The sequence below is a fragment of the Balaenoptera borealis genome (assembly GCF_965194805.1).
Source record: "Balaenoptera borealis genome assembly, chromosome: 15".
Taxonomy (NCBI): Eukaryota; Metazoa; Chordata; class Mammalia; order Artiodactyla; family Balaenopteridae; genus Balaenoptera; species Balaenoptera borealis.
Window position 1 is genome coordinate 50,677,544 of NC_138871.1, and position 22,503 is coordinate 50,700,046.

General features: G+C 38.2%; 2 long non-coding RNA genes across 3 annotated transcripts in view; both read right to left on the reverse strand.

The window, feature by feature from the left end:
- Positions 1-22,503, reverse strand: part of LOC309612471 — a 758,831-nt gene that overhangs the window by 28,867 nt on the left and 707,461 nt on the right. The gene's annotated exons all lie outside the window — the stretch shown is intronic.
- On the reverse strand, positions 2,368-17,013 carry LOC309612518. The gene is made up of 2 exons (XR_014235240.1): positions 12,712-17,013; positions 2,368-12,307 (listed from the first exon to the last, which is right to left on the reverse strand). It is a non-coding gene; the product is annotated as an uncharacterized lncRNA (long non-coding RNA).

Sequence of the window (22,503 nt, forward strand, 5' to 3'; positions counted from 1 at the left end):
TTAGATGTAAAGGTTTTTGTTTGAGGCCTTGGAGTAGAGAGTGAGATGTAGAGTCTTCTGCAGTATGAAAGAGGGCCGAAGCATGAGAGCACAGTGGTGTCATTAGGGAGCGCTAATGCCCTAGGAGTTTGCTCTCCTTGTGCCTAAACTGATAAATGGTAATCATCATCGGCTAATCTCCAGTGTAACGGAAACCTATTTGTAGTGATTACACCCTGGAAGAACTTAATGTTTGCTGGGGGGGGGGGGGGGGGAGGGGGAGGGAGTTTGCATGCTTGCATCATGAGTACTCACCCGTATATGTGCATACACACACACATACCCCTTGAACCCTAAATAATAATACATTAATCAGTTGCAGGGTCCAATTGCTTATAGCTGAATTTAGTAGAGAATTCTGGTGATGCAGTGGCTTCCTATCTGAGAATGCCTTATCTTTTCCTCTCAGACAGCACTTCTCCAGCCAATTCTAGATGTAGCCCTTGGCAGATAGTACCCATTGCAAGCTGATGTTTCCTGGCTCAGGCTCCTGCTCTCCAGGTGCTGTGTTCCATGCTGGGCTGCCAGAGTACCAGGAGGTGTGGCTTAAACTACATGCACTGTTGACCAGAGTGGCACTCCCTGGGATTCAAATCTCCCCATCTCTTGCTGCAACATCTGAGAGAAAGCCATGACTTAATGTCTCCAAACAGTTTCAGTCATGGTGGACAGTGCTTGACATGAGCTAGCTGCCTTGAGAGAGGTGATTATCTTGGCTGGAATTAAGTAGGTACAGATGTTAACACCTGCTGCACAGTTAATGGCTGTCTTCGTGACTGCTGTTTACTCTCTTCATTTGGTGCTTGAGTCAACAGAAACAAGGTCTTTGGCCTTAATTTGCCTTCCATAATAGGCAAGCAAAATACAAGCCCAACAGAATGAACACACGACCCCCTTGGCTTGCCCATTTAGAGAAGAGATGTACATGAAAATTTGGAGCTAACCTTATAAAAATTCGTATTTCGAAAACCAGAATGCAGTTTAAATTTTCAAAGGTGAAGCATTACTAACATGTTAAAGTTTGGTATTCTGAAATAGAATAGCCATGGCCTTTCATTTCTCATCGTTGCTGCTGCCATTGTTTGGTTTTTACTTGTGATTAAATTGATATGAAAGCTTCTAATAACAAGTATTTTGCTGTGGAATGCCATGTCTCCCCATAAATATTGGCTGAACAAATGCAATCTAGTTTTTGCTCACCAATTTATTGAACATTACCGCAAAACCCAAGTCTTCTTGGTTTGCATTTTTTAGAGCCTAGCTCAGGATTCCCATCTTCTGAGAATTCTTCCTTTTTAACATTGCTTACTGTACATTCCCATAGTACTTTCTTATTTCCTCAATTTCCTTTATTGCTGCTTAACCTGTGGTCCATAGACCATCAGCATCAACATCAGCTGGGATGATTAGAAATGCAAACTCTTGGTACCATCCCCAACCTATTGCATCTGAATCTATATATTTTTTAAAAACCCCAGAAATTTATATCTGCGTCACCTTTTTGAAATAATGATATTACACATTTCCATTGCACAGTGCAATTAACTGTATATATGTCTGGCTTCTCCAGGGAATGAAAAACTCCTTGAAATCAGGTCTTTGTTCATTTGGACCTACCAGTCTGCTTGCCTGCTCTCACTTCTCTACCCTTGCAACTCCTTGCCCTGGGCAGTGGACCGGATCTTGCCCAAATTCATCAAATCTCCCTGCACTCACTACCTTTATTCCTCACAGTTTAAAAGTCCAGGTTTTTGTCTTATTTCTAAGATCAAGTCTCCACTTCCTTTCTCAGTTTGGTAACTGGATATTTGCATTCTACTCCTGGACCTAATTCTCTCCTGAAAATGTGCCTAGTGTTCTGGTCCTCCTGGAAAGGGGGTACTGCTTTATGCTTTGATTACAAACTGCTGGAGGGCAGGAGCCGGTCTCATTCCATTCTCTTTTCCCAGTGTGAAAATATAGCACATAACAGTACCAAAAGATCCTTGGTCAATGATTTTTCACAAGCTATACCTTCAATTAGATGCAGCTGCTTTAGAAACAGTGTTACCTATTTTAGGCCTCTGGCATTCAGTAAGTAATTGTTCCAATGCATGAAATTTGTCCTACCAACTTGAAAGAATGAATACCTCTCCCAAGCAAGTCTAATTTAGCCAGGTATGTGTAACTCGCCCAACAGATTTAGCTCCTTATGTTGCTATTGAATTTAGACTCATTATGGCAGAACTGGAAATTCCCAGTCCTGCACAAGCTCTTTGGTGGCATGCTTTCTCATTATTTTGGAAAGGACTTTTCTTTGCCACTCTTCCTGGCCCTATCTTCACTCTGTTTACAAATGGAAATTGTAGAAAGACTAAGGGTAGAAGAAGCATTACCAACTTTTGCTTGTTAGCAGTAACATATTTACACTTTTAAGGATTTCTATCTGCTTATTTTAAAGCACATGCTGGCAATCTACTCTGGATTGAGTGGCCCTGTGTAAAAAATGGTCTTCTCTGTTTCAATACAAGTGATCTGACCGTGCCTCTAGCTTGGACCATTGGAGGAAGAGGGGTGAAAGTGAGAGTAGTTGTATATGTATACCTACAGAAAGAAAGAGAGTAAGAGGAGCCGGAGGGAGAGATCAAGCACGATAATGAGAGCATTCAAGTAAACAGGTAGGTGAGAGAAATGCACAAGCCATTGTGGAAACACTGGTGTGAATCCTGGCTCTGTTACCTACTAGCTGTGGGAACCAGGGTATTTTTTTTTTTTAATCCCCTGAATTAAAAACAATTTTACCTAACATATTGGAATGTCAAGTTTCCCATCCATAAAATGGAAATCACATTCCTAATTCTATTCATAGTTACCATATACCTGTGCAGACTGTGCTCTGTACAAGGAACCTGCTAAGGGGTGACCGTGGCCCTGCACTCACCAGGACACGCAGCCAGGGACAAGACTTTCTCCGCCCTGAGGAAAAGACACTTTTTCCTCATGATCACAAAGGTACCATATAGGCTAGCTCATACGGTGGCCTTACTCATGTGATTTCTTATGAGGGTTAAAAAAGATGGAATGTAGAATTATGAAAGAATGCTTGGCATTCACTAAATATTTTGCCAGTTTTCTGGCCCTTGTTTTGCCTTTCTCTGAATAAAAAGTCTACTCTCCATATCTGACTTTCTCACCCAAGAACCAACACTGTCTACTATTCATGGGCTCACATCTTCCCAGCTCTGCCCCCAGGGAGTTAATCTCTCCCCTCAGTTTCAATGTGAAAAACCTCTGGAAAGGCATCTGACAGACCTGTCCAGAGTTACTGGTCCAGAATGGTGGCATGTTCTTATTATTGGTCCTCACTGTAACCATGTGAGCAGCAGGGAGGGGTACAGAATTCAAAGGAGGGCACTTGTCTTTTTTCCCCCAGAAGATGAGTGGTATGAGAAGGAGATAAAAATCAGTATTTTCACCACAATTCTTATAAATATTGAGCACTTGCTGTATGCTGAGACTCCTGATAATGCCAATGAAATACAGAGACCAAAGAGGTAAAATTTGTTTGAAAAGACAGAATACACATGACTTGAGAACCACTACATCCAGATGATTCAGCCAATACAAAATGAGCGTTGCTCTTGATGGAGATCATTTCTCCTGTCTGGGTCCCAGTTTTCTTATCTGAAAAATGAGGGTACTGACAAGGGGCTAGCGTTGACTGGTCAGGGAGGACAAGTATGCATCTTCTAAGGTGGAGAAAAGACCTTAATTCTCCATTCCTCTGATACTCATGTTGACTTGTTTCAGTGCCTGGGTGTTTGCCCCCCACTGTTTAACTGTTTTGTTGAATTCATATTGCGTAAAATGAAAAATGCTGACTTATACTGTTGTAAGTATATGTCAGAAACAGAAGTTACCTGAAAACATTTGAGGTAACTACTGATTGCATTCATTTGCTAATTAGCACTTTCTTTGTCACTAACTATAACACCAGATTGGATTTTCCACTGGGAAACAGAAATAAAACAAAACAAAACAAAAATCAAGAAAGCAGAATGCTAGTTGCCATGAGGCTACCAGGAACAAAGATACATGAATAGTGTGGATATCATGCTCATATTTGAAGGAGGGGAGGCCAGTGAGGAAACAAACAAACCTATGTCCAAAATAATAGCAGTTACTGCCTTTTTAGTTTAACAGTGCTGATTTGACTACAGCTCCACATGGAACTAATAGCTCCTTAGAAATCAACTGGTATCTGAATGAAGGTGGTAGAGTGAGCCAAGGAATGGGCTGAGTAAGGAATGTGATTACTTTGGAGGTTCTAATCATGAGGACAGAGGAAAACCAAGTTTTTTACCCAATGGGCTAAACATGGTTGTGCTAAAATGGAAAGCACATGTTTAAAAGTTATCAGACACAGTAAGGTATTGTTCAAGGCTCTATAGGATTTGCCTTGGAATTTAGTGTCACAAGCTGACATAGTTCCATGAAGTGTACTACAATAATCACACCAGTTAGAGGTTGGTAAATTCAGATGGGGTAAATTTGCTCGTTATCCTTCCAGTGTCATGTAATCAGTAAGGAGAGGTGAAACATACAAACAACATATCTGGCTTTTTGCTTTTGTAGGAAGGAGTGTCACCTACAACAGATGTTCAGAGACCTTGCTTCTGTTATTTATCACAATGTGGTTTCTGCTTGTTGTTTAGTATTTCAACCATCTAATTTCTTTTATTCCATTTATTTTATTCTCTTCTCCAATTATAGTTACAGAACAGGGCACCGAGTTTGCTGATTTTTTCCATTTCTGGTCGTGACTGCTAAGTAGACCATCAAACAGTTTGGTGCACCTGGTGATACAGAGTTGGGATAGGGGGTGTTCTGCACTCTTGTGGTCTCACGTTCCAGAGGGTCAGACACAGAATCACTGTAAGACTGTGAAGTCTGCCCTGTAAGAAGGTATTACAGAGAATATTTGAAGGTTATTGGAAAAGGAAGAGAGAGAGAGAGAGGCAGGGAAGGAGAAAAGAAGAAAGCACCAGGATTGAAGAATAAGAACCTGATAATGGGAATTAAGGCCACGAGGGGGGAACCCCTGTGGGATCTATGAGGAACATGCCTCTCCAGAGCAGACACATCTGCAGTGACACGACATGATGCACAACTCAGATATCACAGATCTTGGGTACCACAGGGTCCAGTCTATCACTCTGAGGACCTAAACAAGCTTTAGCAACAAACTCTGTTCCTTAATAACTGAGATGCCTTTGCTTCTGAGTGTAGCTGGCATGATACATCAAAGGGCATAATTCACTTCAATAACTTGTCAGAACAGCTTCCTTACCAGGGGATTGCTTGAGATTCTTTTCTCAGACACTCGAATTAGCCTGCTTTTACTCAGGAACTGGCCTAGTACAGGAGGCTTATTCTTGGGAAGGGTGTTCTGAAGCTGCCAAACTGACCTCCTGTAGTCTTAGCTCCGTCACCAGAAAGACAGACCATGTTGAGCACAGTTCCCGTGCTGCCCTTGCTGTTCATCACTCCTTGCCCACGTGGGTGCCCTTAACAATAGGCCTTCCTGCCCCACCAAAGGCAGAACACACATAATGCTGAGCAACTGAAAATATATTATTTCTATTCATTGAACCAATTATATAGTATTAAAAGGTAAATAACAACAATAAGTAAATGTAGACTTGAAATTATATTCTTAAGCTTTACATTCATAGGTGATTTCTATTTCTCTTTCCAGCCATATTTGCCTACTTCCTTGCACAGACCTCTAACTTCAGCCAAACTGGCATATCTATTTTTGTTTTTTCCCATCCCATACTTTGTGCCTGTCACACTACTCACTTAGACTCATTTCTCCACTTCCTCTACTGCCAATGTACGTTCTGACAGTCCTTCTAGACTCAGCTAAAATCTCACCTTCCCCCCAAGAGTGTATTTGAACCTTCTTTTTGGTTTTGAGAACATCTTGTTTATGTAGTTTGTCAAGTTAGACATGGGTTGCCTTCTTTTCCTCCCATTGTTATGCTAAAGTATTGTTTTACTTTTTTGCTATAATATACATTTTCACTAGTTTCTATTTTTTCTCTGATACTTTTAAAGTTTTTTGAGGGTGTATATCTTCTTTCAACTTTATATATATTCCAGTAATGCCAAGCTGGGTCAAAACATCAATAAATATTGTTAACAGGTATGTTTATATTTTTATTATTTGAATTTTATCTGATGTCTTATACTTTGATAGAGTAGTTCTGGTCAAGCAAAACAGAACTGATGATCATCAATTATTGCCATGGTTTCTACAATGTCTGACTAAAATACATTACTTTAATAATTCCAGGGAAGACAATATTTTTCCAAAATAATTCTTTTACATTACATGCAATATGTATTGTCTAAATCATATTTGCATATTATATGCACTACACAGTTCCAATTCCAGGTAAGATAGAATTAACCCAAGATGAAGTTAACAGTTTCACTCCATTGAACTCAGCTATAAAGCCTGAACAAAATTCATGACCCAGCTCTCTGAGAACTCTGAAAAGTAAACAGCAACAGGTGGATCAGAGAAGGATACCAGAATTTGAAGCACCATTGAATCAGCAGTGATTTTCCCTTTTTATTTTTTCCATGCCCTCAGTCTGAAATCAATGCAGTCTAAACCGAGAGGTGAGCATTGTAGTGCAGAGAGTGATAGAACCAGGAGAAGCTTGGATGAAGGGGCGTGAAAGGAAACTCCTAAAGCTCAGAGAGAGTAGAGGAACCCCCTCAACCTTCTCCCTTTTCCCTCTGTTCTTTCACTTGCCACTCACCAGTAAGTGCCATGGTGCAGATGTCAGTGGCAGTGACGGTGCCTGGCGATGAATTCTGCAAGAGCCGAAACTCTAAGGGTAGGAAACATTTATCTCCTTTTAGTGAAGCTGCGGCTCCAAGAGGTTGGAGCCAAACCCAACTGCCTTCCCACTCACTGGCCCCAGATGTGGTACAATCATAAAATTAGGTGGTTTCTGGCTGAACAACCAAAAAGAGGAGCTTAGATACTAGGAATGGAATGGAAAGTAAGGAGGAAATGAGACCATAAAGTTGTTTGTGAATCCCTAGGTTCAGTCCTCAAACTATACTTACGTGAACCTGATCCTAATTAGCATACCAAAACCTGGAGAGCTGAGCTCATGTGTATACCTTTGCCCAGCTCTCAGACCAACCTCTAAGTAGCGCACACGTGGTACGGACCTGAACAAAGCTGCAAAAGCACTGAAACTGAACTGACATTGGAACCACTGGCCATAGAAGCCTAAAGCTAAGTACAGGCAAACCTCATTTTATTGCACTGCATACTGTTGTGCTTCACAGATACTGTGTTTATTACAAATTGAAGGTTTGTGGCAGTCCTGCATCAAGCAATTCTTACTGGCACCATTTTTCCAACAGCATTTGCTCACTTCATGTCTCTGTCACATTTTGGTAATTCTCGCATTATTTCAGACTTTTTTATTATTATTATATTTGTTATGGTGAACTCTGATCAGCAATCTTTGATGTTAATATTGTAATTGTTTTGGGGGACCGTGAACCATGCCAATAGAAGACTGTGAACTTAATTGATAAAGACTGTGTTCTGACTGTGCCACCAGCTGGCCGCTCCCCTGTCTCTCTTCCTCTCCTTGGGCCTCCCTATTCCCTGAGGCACAACAATATTGAAATCAGGCCAATTAATAAACCTACAGTGGCCTCTAAGTGTTCAGGTGAAAGGAAGAGTCGCTCATCTCTCATTTTAAATCAAAAGCTAGAAATGATTAAGCTTAGTGAGGAAGGTCTGTTGAAAGCCAGATAGGCCAAGAGCTAAGCCTTTTGTGCCAAATAGCCAAGTTGTGAATGAAAAGTTCTTGAACGATATTAAAAATGCTACTCCAGTGAACACACAAATGATAAGTGAATCAGCCTTATTACTGATATGGAGAAAATTTAGTGGTCTGGGCAGAAGATCTAACCAGCCACAACATTCTCTTAAACCAAAACCTCATCTAGAGCAAGGCCCTAACTCCCCTCAACTCTATGAAGGCTGAGAGAGGTGAGGAAGCTGCAGAAGAAATGTTTGAAGCGAGCAGAGGTTGGTTCATGAGGTTTAAGAAGCTGTCTCCATATCATAAAAGTGCATGGTGAAGCAGCAAGTGCTGATGTAGAAGCTGCAGCAAGTTATCCAGAAGATCTAGCTGAGATAATTAATGAAGGTGGCTACACTAAACAACAGATTTTTCACTGCACACAGAACAGCCTTATATTGGAAGTAGTTGCCATTTAGGACTTTCATAGCTAGAGAGAAGTCAATGCCTGGCTTCGAAACTTCAAAGGACAGGCTGACTTTCTTATTAGGTGCTAACACAGCTGGTGACATTAAGTCGAAGCCAGTGCTCATGTACCATTCCAAAAGTCCTAGGGCACTTAAGAATTAGGCTAAATCTACCCTGCTCGTGCTCTATCAAGGGAACAAAAGAGGTGTGCTGGATGATAGCACATCTGTTTACAACATGGTTTACTATTTTAAACCCACTGTTGAGACCTAGTGCTCAGAAAAAGAGATTCCTTTCAAAATATTACTGTTCGTTGACAATGCACCTGGTCATCCAAGAGGTCTGATGCAGATATACATGATTAATGTTGTTTTTTTATGCAGCCCATGGATCAAGGAGTAATTTCAACTTTTTAAAAAAATTTTTTGAAGTATAGCTGATTTACAATTCTGTTAGTTTCAAGTGTACAGCAAAGTGATTCTTATATATGTATATATACATATATATATAGTCTTTTTCAGATTCTTTTCCATTATAGGTTATTATAAGATATTGAATATAGTTCCCTGTGAGATACAATAGGTCCTTGTTGTTTATTTTATATATAGTAATTTGTATCTGCTAATCGCATACTCCTAATTTATCCCTCCCCCACCCTTTCCCCTTTGGTAACCATAAGATTGTTTTCCGTGTCTGTGAGTCTGTTTCTGTCTTGTATATAAGTTCATTTGTATCATTTTTTTAGATTCCACAAATAAGTGATATCATATGATATTTGTCTTTCTGTCTGACTTACTTCACTTAGTATGATAATCCCTAGGTCCATCAATGTTGCTGCAAATGGCGAAATTTCATTCTTTTTTATGGCTGAGTAATATTCCATTGTATATACAGATATACACACCACATCTTCTTTATCCATTCATCTGTCGATGGACATTTAGGTTGCTTCCATGTCTTGGCTATTGTAAACTGCACTGCAATAAACACTGGGGTGCATGTAACCTTTCAAATCATGGTTTTCTCCAGATATATGCCCAGGAGTGGGATTGCTGGATCCTATGGTAGCTCTATTTTTAGTTTTTTAAGAAACCTCCATACTGTTTTCCATAGTGGCTGTACCAATTTACATTCCCACCAACAGTGTAGGAGGGTTCCCTCCTCTCCACACCCTCTCCAGAATTTATTGTTTGTAGACTTTTTGATGCTGGCCATTCTGAACAGTGTGAGGTGATATCTCATTGTGGTTTTGATTTGCATTTATTTAATAATTAGCAATGTTGAGCATCTTTTCATGTGCCTCTTGGCCATCTGTAGGTCTTCCTTGGAGAAATGTCTATTTAGGTCTTCTGCCCATTTTTTTGATTGGACTTTTATATATAGAGAGAGAGAGCTGTATGAGCTGTCTATATATTTTGGAAATTAAGCCTTAGTTAGTCACATCATTTTCAAATATTTTCTCCCATTCCATAGGTTGTAGTTTTGTTTTGTTTATGGTTTCTTTTGCTGTGCAAACGCTTATAAGTTTGATTAGGTCCCATTTGTTTATTTTTGCTTTTATTTCTTTTGCCTTAGGAGACTGACCTAAGAAAACATTGCTATGATTTATGTCAGAGAATGTTTTGCCCATGTTCTCTTCTAGGAGTTTTATGGGATCATGTCTTATATTTAAGTCTTTAGGCCATTTTTGAGTTTATTTTTGTGTATGGTGTGACAGAGTATTCTAACTTCATTGATTTACATGCAGCTGTCCAGCTTTCCCACTACCACTTACTGAAGAAACTGCATTTTCTCCATTGTATATTCTTGCCTCCTCTGTCACAGATTAATTTACTGTAGTTGTGTGCATTTGTTTCTGGGCCCTCTATTCTGTTCCATTGTTCCATATATCGGTTTTTGTGCCAATACCATGCTGTTTTGATTACTGCAGCTTTGTAGTACTGGCTGAAGTCTGGGAGGGTTATGCCTCTAACTTTGTTCTTTTTCCTCAGAATTGCTTTGGCAAGTCTGGGTCTTTTGTTGTTCCATATAAATTTTAGGATTATTTGTTCTAGTTCTGTGAAAAATGTCATGGGTAATTTGATAGGAATTGTAGTAAATCTGTAGATTGCTTTGGATAGTATGGCCATTTTAACAATATTAATTCTTCCAATCCAAGACCACATCAGGTTAATTTGAGATAATAATGGAGAGTAAAATATGATGGTATCAGCCTATGACCTGGATTACCTGCAATATTATAATAAATATGACCTACATGCTTGAACTCCTACTACATGTTTTTTTCCTCCAGTAACAAGGTACCAAGGTGCACATAGAGGTAAGACTAAGAAGAGTTTTCAATGTCAACTGTAGGATAAACTTTCTCTGTAACCATCACCATGTTTTAGAATATTTTAGAAGTTTGAGAGTATGGATTATATAGAGGCACTGCTCTCCATTACTGATTTATACTGAAAATACCAAAAATACTTTTAAATATTATGAAAAAGTTTGCTTTTAATTTAGCTTGAAGAAGTGCCCATTTGATAATAGGGATGTATAATAAAAGAAATTCTAGAAGGAGGTGCTCACAGTGCCTTTTGAGAACGTTTGTTCCTGTCTCCATGCTGGGTTGCTCCATCTATTCCGTTCCCAACAAAATAAAACCACCCAGACATCTTTTACATAAGTCTGTTTCTGGAAATTTGATATTGCCTTGCAGTCAGCCTACTTTTAAATATTCACTAATCTGTATTTTTCTGTGTAAAATAAAGTTTTATCAAATGCCCTTATTTAATTTGCTTCCCTTTTATACTGTTTTGGAAACTGACTGGCAGGCTATAGAGGTAGATTATCACTGGCCAGAAGATAAAGCATAGGAGTAAAATCACAGTATTATTTAGTGACTTGTGGTCCATAAAAAGCGGCATGAGGGCAGTGGCTCTTGTGCACATGAAATCATGTAAATTATCTAAAATAGTTTTAAAAACCTCATCAGTATTTTGAATATTATCAAACAAACATTTTCCTAAGTAAGTGCAATACATTTAAAAAAAAAAGTTCTGTGGCATCAAAATCCACAAAACAGAACTAATTACTTTACTTTTTGCCAGGGGGAAAAAAAAAAAAAACCCAATTAAAAAAAAAAAAATCTGTTTTCTTGATTGAATAATACACTATATTTGAACCATTTTCTGTTTACAAATGAACGCCTCAGTTAATGGATCTTCTGCATTTGAGTGTGTGTATAGGACTGAGTGAGTGGATTTCAGTGTGTGTGTAAATAAATATAGACACACATATGGTGGTAGATCAAACAAAGATTATTTTCAGTAAAGAAAAAACAATTATGTGACTCATGAACGCGGGTCCTGTTTACACTTCTGTCTTGAAGGATTAGGATTTGTTAGCTCACAAATAACTCTGCGTTTATTAAAGGTATCAATTAAATGCTGCCTAGGCCTGAATCCATGATGTGAAATATAATACAAAATGAAACTGAATCACATCTATGAAATGTAAAAATTAAATTCATTTGATTACTAATATACTTGTAATTCAGCATTCCTACTTTTATAAGTCTTGGGCTTGCTGAAAAATATAAACAGACCATATTTAATGATCATTAATTGTGTATAGTGTGTGGATATATGTATACATAAATATGCATATAAATGCATTTATTTATAATAACAAAGTAAAAGTATTCTATCATCACAAGAAATGTATAATAAAACTGCCTGAAAAATCATCTCTATTTTTGAGGGATTCAGGTATTTCCCAAGGGTAGATTTGAGAAGATATACTTTGATACTAATATCTGTAATACATGCTCATAATTTGCCTGATTTCATTTTGCAAAGTTTTTTTTGTTTTTTTCATAGACTATTACAAAACTCTGATGCACATTCAAAAATGTGTGAAATACATCATAGAATCCTTCACTTCATAGTACTATAATGTGGAGAAAAAATGGTTGTTAAAGCTTAGGCTCACTCTTGGGATTGAAATGCTATAGTTGAAAATCCAGAAGTGGTGACATTCTTAAATAACGAATGTTATTTATTGAGTTTTGAATATCCTCTGGTAGAAAGAAGTTGTTAATGGGACACTCATCAAGCCTTCAATACATGTAACTTTGTTGTTATTGTTGTCAAGAACAGAAGTTAATCATAGGCACTAAGGAGAACTGAAATATGTATCTGCAATCAGGGGTTCAGACTCAGTGAACCAAGCAAGAGATCTTACAGATATAAACAGAAGTCTCCTTTTTCTATGTGCAAAAACAGATTTCTCTGGCATTCTGAAATGACTGACCATTTTAAAAAGTACCCTGAAATGATCCAGATGTACATCTCCTGGGGAATTGTTTGATCACATGGTTCCATCAGTAGGTTACTTCTCTGGAGGATCACCAAGTATCGCCTCCCATACTTGTAGTCAAGCCTAATCCAAATTTGTATCAGGAAAAGCAGCCAAACTACTTGGTAGATTTGAAAGACAATGGGGAGACTTCCCTGCAGGCAAACACTTTCTCCAGAGCTATCAAAGTTTTCAGAATTATACACTAGAATTAGAATACTTTGAGTACTACAGAGTCCCACAACATACACATAAAATATTCCCAGAAATGTTAATGCCACAAACCACCAATAGTGAAAATTTTAGAGAAATCTTTGTGTTTCTCAACTGCCATTTTTTTCTTTTTCTTTTTTTTTTTTTACAGCTTTATTATTGAGGTATACCTGACATACAATAATCTTCACATATTAAAATGTTCAATTTGATAAGTTTTGAAAAACCATAACTATAATCAAGATAGTGACCAGATCTGTTGTTCCCTGAAGTTTCTCATATTTCTGTAGTCCCTGGGTCCTATCCCTCCCTGTCACCCTTCTTCTAGGCAACCATTGCTCTGCTTTCTGTCACTGTAGATTAGTTTGCATTGTCTAGAGTTTTATATAATTGGAATCATAAATTATGTAATCTTTCATGTCTGGCTTCTTTTGCTCAATATAATTATTTTGAGAGATTAATCCATGTTGTTGAATGTGTCAATATTTCATGCCTTTTTGTTGATTAATAGTATTCCATTGTATAAATATACCACAGTTTGGCCATACAAATATTCCAGGGTTTTGGCTATTACCAATAAGTCAGATATGAACATTTGTGTTCAGGTCTTTATGTGGACATCTGCTTTATTTTCTTTTGTGTAAATACCAAGGAGTAGAATGCCTATTTCATTTGGTAAGTGTGCAAGAAACTGCCAAGTTATTTTCTAAAATGTTTCTACCATTTTACATAAACACCAGTATTCGAGGGTTTTAGTTCCTTGATATCCTCACCAACACTTGGTATAAACAGACTATTGAATTTTTAACCATTCAGCAAGCATGTAATGGGAAAGCACTGTGTTTTCATTTGCATTTTTCTAATGACTTATGATACTGAGAATCTTTTTCTGTGCTTATTGGCCATCATCTTTGGTGAACAAGCTGTTCAAATAGTTTACCCATTTGTTAATTGGGTTTTTAAAATTATTATTACTGGTTTTGAGATTTTTTTAATATTCTACATTGAAGTCCTTTATCAGTTATGTTTTTCAAATGTTATTAGATCTGTGTGTATGAAATGTGGTTGGCCGAGGGTTCCCAATACAAACTCAATAGCTGAAAACTTTTACTAAAAACTGGTCTCTCTTTTGCAAGTAACCAAGGATAAAAAGGATTTTAAACCTATCAGTACTGAGTGAGCTAGTCTTATTTCTGAGTCTTAGAGTAAAGCTTTTTTCTATAGTGTAGTGATTACGGGCAGTTTCTCCACGTGAACTGAAGATCACTCAGCTACATCCTAGCTGTGTGATCTTATATATGATTTTTAACTTCTCTGTGGCTGTTCTGTAAAATATGCTAATACTAGTAGCTGCCTCATGGTGGTGTTGTAGGGGTTCCGTGTACGTGAGCATGCAGTGAATTCTCAATACCTAGATACTGCTGTTTACTAAACTCATTATTCTTATTCACCCACTTCTCCCTAGATCCTATCTGTTATAAGACCTCATTTAGCGTGGCCACCCTCTCAGGCTGATGTCTTACCCTTAGAGGAATGCACTTCAGAGGCCACAGGCTGTCAGAAGGAGGAAATTATATTCTTGAGGTTTGAGTTTCAAAGAAACCATATGAATTAGGTGGAAATCTCTGGCCAGATAGCGCCAAGAGAAGCTGCTCATCAAGATCAGGATATTTGGGCATAGAAGAAGGAAGGGTACACCATAGTTAGTTACAGTTTGTCTTCCATCAAGGCAGTTAATTTAAATTCATCAATTTGCTCTCAAAGCTTGATCCTGACACTAAATTTAGTTTAACTTAAGGATCTCTGAATGAAAGTGTGTCATTCAGAGTTGAAAAAGAGTACGTTCATAGGGGCCTTAACTTTTATCTTCATAAGATTAAAACAGAAGCTCTCCCCAAATACCTGCTGACTGATTCTTTTTCTCAAAAGAAGATTCCAAATTGGCCAATGGATGGTTTATGGAAGCAAGACTTTCAGGAACTTCACTTTCAGAGAACATGATGATTCACCTTGGTTTGAGACCAAATAATAATAATGATTCTGAAATACTTCCCCGCCCATAAAAAAAAAAAAAAGGCGTAAGTGTGAGAAGGGGATAATGGATTTGAGGTGAGTTAGGCCATATGGATGGATATGAGAAGACATGAGTTTGACATTTGGGAAAACAGCAGGAAACACTTTTAATAGTCAAATGAGCTTTGTGTTGGCATCAGGAAATACTTAAAAGTATGTCATCCCTATAGACTGTGAGTTGGCTGAGGGCTGAAGACCATGGCCATTTTATTCAGCATTTTCTTTCCAGTGCCTACCTCACTGTTTATTATATAAGAAAAGCTCCATAAAGATATAAAATGTGTATTTTCAGATGGCTCAGTTTCATCCTTCCCTCTCCACAAAGCAAAATTCAGCTTACTAAAAGTTTTCCTTCTCTTCCAAAATCTTAACAACCGACTAGGTGAGGTATGATTTTGGGGAAAATTTCATTTGCCCTGGAACAAATACAATACCCTTTCCTCTCCTGCACTAAACATTGCCAGGGCTAAGGCCTCTGCAATGACTTCAGGAACCCACCTGTTCACGTATATCATCAGGGCTATATCTGTTTATTTAGATACCTAATCAGCATGCTCTAGACCAGGATGAGAACACTTAAGCTTTGAGAATCTTCTTGACTTTTCTTTACTCTTTTGATTCCACTTCTTTTACTCCTTGAAGGCCAGTTACTTAGAGCAACAGAAGCTCACATTTAGACATGGTGACTAGTTGGCAAGGGGCCCAGGCTGGTAGTGAGCTGTCCCCATCCAGGCCAGAATAGCTGTCATGGGCAGATTATAAAAGGGACTGTGAAATAAGATTCGTATTTTATGGCAAGACAAGAAAAATTTAAACATTAAAAAAAGTTTTCTCTGCCCTTTGGCCTCCTCTCTCCCTGCTACTGTGGTTTGTGTATCCGCATTATACATCGACCAAACCTCCCCATCGGCAAAAATACTTGCTCAGCAGTGAAGAGCACCATTCTCCTAGCATCGATGAGACAACTCCTTAAAAGGAAACATTCCTTCTTGACCTTGTAAGGGGTTGCTTAGATCTGGATTATGTAAATTGTCAATAATATGTCATTTAATGTACAGCCCTCTGTCTCAAAAAGTTTATATAACTGTGCCTTGACTTCTAACAGGTGGAGCAGTTCTCAGAGCTTTCTGAGATGCTCTTCCTGTGTTATAATCCTCAAATCTGGCTCAAATAAAACTTTCCATTTCTTTCTTAGATCGACTGATTAATTTTTCATCGACATATGCTTGGTGCAGCTGGCAGGATATCAGAGACACCAGCGAGAGGACACCTGGAGTCTATCCGAAACTGGCGCTTGGTACCACCATGGGCCCACTGAGCCTCACCGGCTTCACGGTACTCCTTAGGTGTTCCCATGAGTTCTTCTGATATTTGGACCTCATTATTTGGGTGATGATCCTAAAAATTTTATTTGAGCTGGTTTTCACTTAATACTTGGAGTCTTAAGGGGCACCAGTGCATTACCTAGGCAGGGCCTAGGGGGTCTGGGCAGAGGCCCAGGGAAACATAGGTGGCTGGGTTTATGTTAAATTTGCCTTAAATCGAAAAAAATGAGCTGATATATGGTCTGAACAAAACTTTTGCTAGTGAAATGAGAGACTGAATTATTCAGCTCTGAAGAGTAAAGGGCCATTTTGCTCCTTCTGGCCACAAGGTATCCTCAGGCGACTGAGGACCTTACGGAAGTGTCTGAGAATCAATCCTCATGACATGCAGCGGCCCTATAGGGGAGACCCACTGCGACCATTAAGTAAGTACCACTCAAATGGGAAGGCACGACAGAAGCTGATACTCTAGCACTCTGAGCACCTCTGACGGTTTTAGGTTCCCATAGGGAGAAACCAAGCCATGTAAAAGAAGCTGAACCAACCCAAGGGTAACTCCTTGGGGTGCCAGACTCAGAAGCAGCACACGTGCGATCCACCACACTGTCCTCAGAAAGTCGTTCAGATCATCTCTCATATTTGAATTCAGCTATGAAATTGATACTGGGAAATTGTGCCTCAAAGGTCAAACAGCTCCCGTGCAAACAACAAGTCACCTATGGAAATACAGGCTGGGTTTATGTATGCTTACAAGTACTTAATTGGGAACTAAAGAAAATTGGGCCCTGAAATGGCCAAGGTGGGGTTATTTTGACATTCCCAAACAATTTTGAGTGTGCAGTTAAAGCCAGTGGTCTTCTGGATCTGTGCCTGCAGGGTCTACTGGAAATAACAGTGGTGTTTTTTCTCTTTTCTAAAATTAGTATAGCAGGGGAAAATATATGTAGGGCTATCTCCATGGATCTTTTGAATTTGAGAAACATCTAAATTGTTAAAATTTTAGACAGCTCTCATCTTAAACTCACATACCTATTTTAATTGGTATGTGGCAGCCCCAAAAGGCTTCAAAAAGTCCAAAATAGCCTTATTGAAAGATTTGTTGTAGAAGGCTGATGAAAGAGTAATGATATTAAAAGGTACCTAAAACTTTAACTACTGCTCCCCTCTATCTTTCTTTGAGTACTCATTGTAATGATCTTCTGAATTGCTTTTCCACTCTAAAGAGACTATTAAGTGGTTACCTTTAGAAAAGGGACCACGTGAGGCGGTAGGCAAGACTCTTCAGATCAAAGGCCTAACTGAGGGCTGTACTACGGAGTTTAAGTCCAGGGAGGATCCTCAAAAGTATTTGTAAATGGATTACCAAAATGGAAGGCCACCGGTCTGACTAAACTGACCATATAGCTGATATCTGGAGCCCGATAGGAATTTTTTTTGGTGGGGGCCCTCTCCTCTAAGCTAAATGAGGGAAAGTAAACTATTCCATTATAGGTGAAGGGGTGTGTCAGTCCTTTGATACACTGAGGTGGCCACCCAATTCTTTGAGGAAAAAACCAACTCCCCTTGTTTTTACAAATCTAGTATTTACAGGACCAGAGGTGCAGCTCCAGAAATAATCCAAAGCCCACCAATCCTTTTACTACTCCCCAAATTTCCCCTACTTATCTTAAGAGGCTTGTAAGTATTGAGGAAAAGATTTTTTTCTGGCCTTAAGGGAACAAAGTCATCCTAGGGGGAACTTGCTTTTCTCCTCCTATGCCTTTGAGATGCAAATGTTCTACCCGGTCTTCTCCAGGAACCCTTATCTCCACCATCTTTTTAAAATACAAATTTCAGGAAATAATGGGGTAGGGAATTTGGAACTTGATTTGGCAGAGACAAATAGAAATCTTAAGTGTCTTTTCCATAAATATTTGTAAAAAGGGTTTAGCCATCTAGACAGGTGACCTTGATTTGTTCCATCTGCCAGAAACCCAACTTGAATCCAATCTCTTTTGTAACTGATGGGTTTTATATTGTTGTACTTGATTCATGGCTGAAATTTGGGGATGGGAACTATGAGGTCTCTGTGTTTGTGTGTTTGCACAAATCTGTATGTGTGTTGTAGATGTGTGGTACTGCCAAAATTGATCTGTAGAAGAGCTCTAGTTAATTGGCTTAAAGGAAATTAAGTGCTATAGAAATACTCAGAAATATAAAAGAAACTTGCCAAAATGAACTTCAGGTTCACGTGATCTGGGAAATATTCAGGACTGAATTAATATCTGGTATTAAAGTTACCTTAAGCTTGTTGGTTTGATTAATATAGACATGTCTGTAGAGTTATCAGCATTAAGTATAATACTTTTATTTTATTTATTATGTACCTAGGTTTACTAGAAATCAAATAAGACCTTATTATTCCTTGTTATAAAGTCTGTCAGCAAAAAAGCCAATATGACAAAACTTTTAAGTAAATAAAATAGAGGTAAATGATCTAAGAGCTTTGAGGTAAACTCTTTGGAATATTTGTGTTTTGGGAAAATCTGCTTTAAGGATAGTATCTCTCTAGATTCTGGTAACTTGAAACTAAACTAAGTTAAATTACAAGAATTCATTCACTATCCAGGTCATTTCAACTAGGATAAAATACGGGAACATTAATATCTGGGCAGGTCTAAGTTTACCTACTTTTGTCTTATGAGAAACTAAAGATGTTTGGGTTCATTAGACACATATCTTGTACCACACTGAGGAAAGAAATTCTATGAGAAGGTGTACAGCTCTAGAGGTTATGAAATACATTCCTAAGTGCCAGTCAAGAAATGCTGGTATGACAGTTTAAGGTTTTAAGGTTAAGACTTATAAGGGGAAACACTTCAGTACGCAAGGAAAGTAGGGTGTGTATTTTCCTTAAAAAAAAAAAAGTATGAGGAATGGAAATGCATTTCGTTAAAAAAAGGTGATTTTCTCTTAGAGCTGGCTGTTTCTGAATGGAAAGGGAAGTGAGGGACAGATTAATAAGGATACAGAAAGTTACAGAAGATGTGTGGAGGAAGAACACAGAGAGTTTTGTACATGGTCAGAATTGGCTAAGGTAAGATTGAATTTAATTTAGAAAATGAATTTTATGGGTAAAGTCATACGAAACCTGAATTTAGTTTTCTCTCTAAGAAGACAAAGTTTTCTTAAAATATTGAACTTCTTTTGTACGAGACTGTGTGAGGGTCTTTGCCTTGAAGTGATCTGTATTTGTCACTGAGGTCTTTTATTGTCATTTGGTTAAGTGAATGGGTATTGTTTCACAGTGACTTGTGATTCTATTTGATCAAGTGTTCTAAAACTTCGATATTTTTGATAAACTTCCCAAAGATAGAATTCTAAATGAAGTTCATTCGACCTCTAGCTACCTTTGAGGTTTTACAAAGGGTCCTTGAAACCTCGACATATTTGTTTTTTCTCTACATCTCAGAGAGAAGAATATTAAACTAATTAGGCTTATTTGGTATGTTAAATTACATGGGAAGCATTATCAAATAAGTGGTGATAAAACTTCTTAGATTCTATCCTATGGGTATACAGTGTGACTGTACACATACGAGAAATTATATGAACTCCTAGACTCTGGTATGTCATGGTAAATGGTATCAGTCATAATTTTAGTAATTACCTCAAATGTTGTATGTCACAGCAGCAACCAAGTTTCTTTTCAACTGCATTGTAATCAGTCTTTAACCTTGACTTTTTAAGTCTTTTGTCATTTACAGACAGTTATCATTGTACTCTGATCCTCTTTGCAAAATGCTTCATCTTCAAGAAGACTCATAGCAAGGGCTTTTTGACAAGTACAGGTTTCTGATAACTTTCAGATCATACCACTGAACTGGATAAGAAATTAAAGAATTCTAATGGAAAACCTGATGGCTTCGTAAAACTGTTAACAGAAGATTAAGATCAAGGATTAGTCACATAGGACTAAGCAAACGTATGAATATGGTTATAATTTTTGGTTTTTGTCCGAAATGTTGTTATTGGTTTTTAATCTGTGTTTTCTAGATATAAGGAAACCTTTAAATTATACTTCTGTAAGTAAAATTGAAACATTTATCTTTTCTCTCTCTACCTGATCCCTCCAGAATTTGGAAACTCTTAGGTTCCCAGCAGCTTTCTCGGGTATATAAGGAAGGCCACCTCCTAACAGATCCAGGAATCTCAAGGTATTTTGGGGACCTCGAGAAGAGAAGTATTCACCCAAATCTACAGATACCAAAGGCACAATCTATGACACACCTGGTACATTTTTCCTGGCCTTGAGGTTTTAAAGTTTAATCTGAGATTCTTTATGGAAAGTTCCAGCACAGCCAATTTAAAGAGTCTCAATTAACCAGACTTATTTTGCAAACAAATTAATTGGTAGAAATGCAGGTAAGAGAAAAAGATTATGTTTCAGTGAATATTAAGTCCTAGTTTTGTTAATTGAGGTCTGTATTTACTGGCTAAGATGCAATTCCCAGATAACTTTTTGTAAAGTTTAGTCATTAAAAGTTTCTGAAATTTATCACAGTAATATAATTTTGGATGAAAATCAGATGTGCCAAGACCTGCAACCAGGAGATTATGCATATTGGAAAAGATATCAGATAAAGAACTGTTTATGGCCACAATGGAAGGGACCTTATCAGGCCTCTCCTGAATGAACTACAACTCCTGTTTCTGACATCTGACATCAACTAAGACCAGTACTACCAGACAAGAAGAAGACAACATCTGAAGTAGACAGCTGACCCAAGATTCTACTTTGACAATTGCTCACATTTTTTGCTTATGAGCTAAATGTATTTCTTGGGCTCAATCATATGAAAGTTTCAAAAATCAGTCTAATTGCTGACTTTGTGGCCAGTCACCTATGTCTAGTACTCCCAGGTTGCCCTGGTGGATTTCTCCTCGCCAAGACTCTAAGTAAGTGATGGTCCTCAGAAATTGTATTATATTTTAAAACAAAGAAACTTTACATCATGCAACCTAATGTTACCACCACCAATATCACTAAATGAGACCCTGGCCAATTAATGATGCCTGTTTTGAACCTGGCCCTAAATACTCCTTTTCATTAGATGTTGAATATTGCGTAGCTCCTAACTGGACCTAATGGATTTATGGAACAAGTTTATGACCCTAGTTCTCCCCAGGTTGGTTAGGAAGATAGATACATACATAATCGATTTCCCTTGGGCTCAAGGTCACCAATGGGTAGCCCTGGAAACAGCCCCTGTCCGTCTGTGATGGTAATCTGTAAAGTGAGCACTCTGGCACCTATCAATCAGTTTTCCAGTGGTAAGACCAGTTGGCCACACTATTTGAAGTGTCAAATTTCTTCTCTGAACAATCCTCTTCCAAGTTTAGGGGAAATAATAGGAAAATGATGTTGTTGCTCCTACTACCAATTTAAATTACAGTTTGTAGAACTTATAAGGTGACTGACAGGCTTTTGACTTTCACCTGCTCACACTATGATGATGAAGTCTAAATGACTTGAAATTAAAGATCACATCTACAGTTTGTTATAAAATAATGGGCATACATAATGCACATGCAAGGAAAACTGTCTTAAGTCCCTTATTGCATAACCTAGACCTGGCTGTCAATCCTTGCTGAACATTCTGCTAGTATAACCTCGACAAAAAGAGAGAACCGGGCTATTGGGCCCCAGTATCGAGAGACATGATGGACCCTAGAGCAGGCAAGGAGCCGCTTTGACTTCAAGGGGCCAAATATTTGATCACCTAGTGCTTTCTATTGAAAAATTAACAGGGGGACATTGTGAAATGAAATCCATATTTTATGGCAAGACAAGAAGTACTTAAAATTTTTTCTGCCCTTTGGCCTCCTCTCACCCCCTACTATGCATTGTGTATCTGCATTGTGCATTGACCAAACCTCCCCCATCAGCAAACATACCTGCTCAACCATAAAGAGCAACATTCTCCTAGCAGCAACAAGACAGAGAGCTCCCTAAAAGATAGCATTCCTTCTTGACTTTGTAAGGGGCCGCTTAGATCTGAAGTATGTAAACTGTTTGTTAATAATACGTCACTTAATGTATAGCCTTCTGTCTCAAAAAACTTGTATTACTGTACCTTGACTTCTAACGGGCAGAACAGTTATCAGAGCTTTCTGAGATGCTCTTCCTGGGTTATAATCTTCAAATTTGCCTCGAATAAAATTTTCCATTTCTTTCT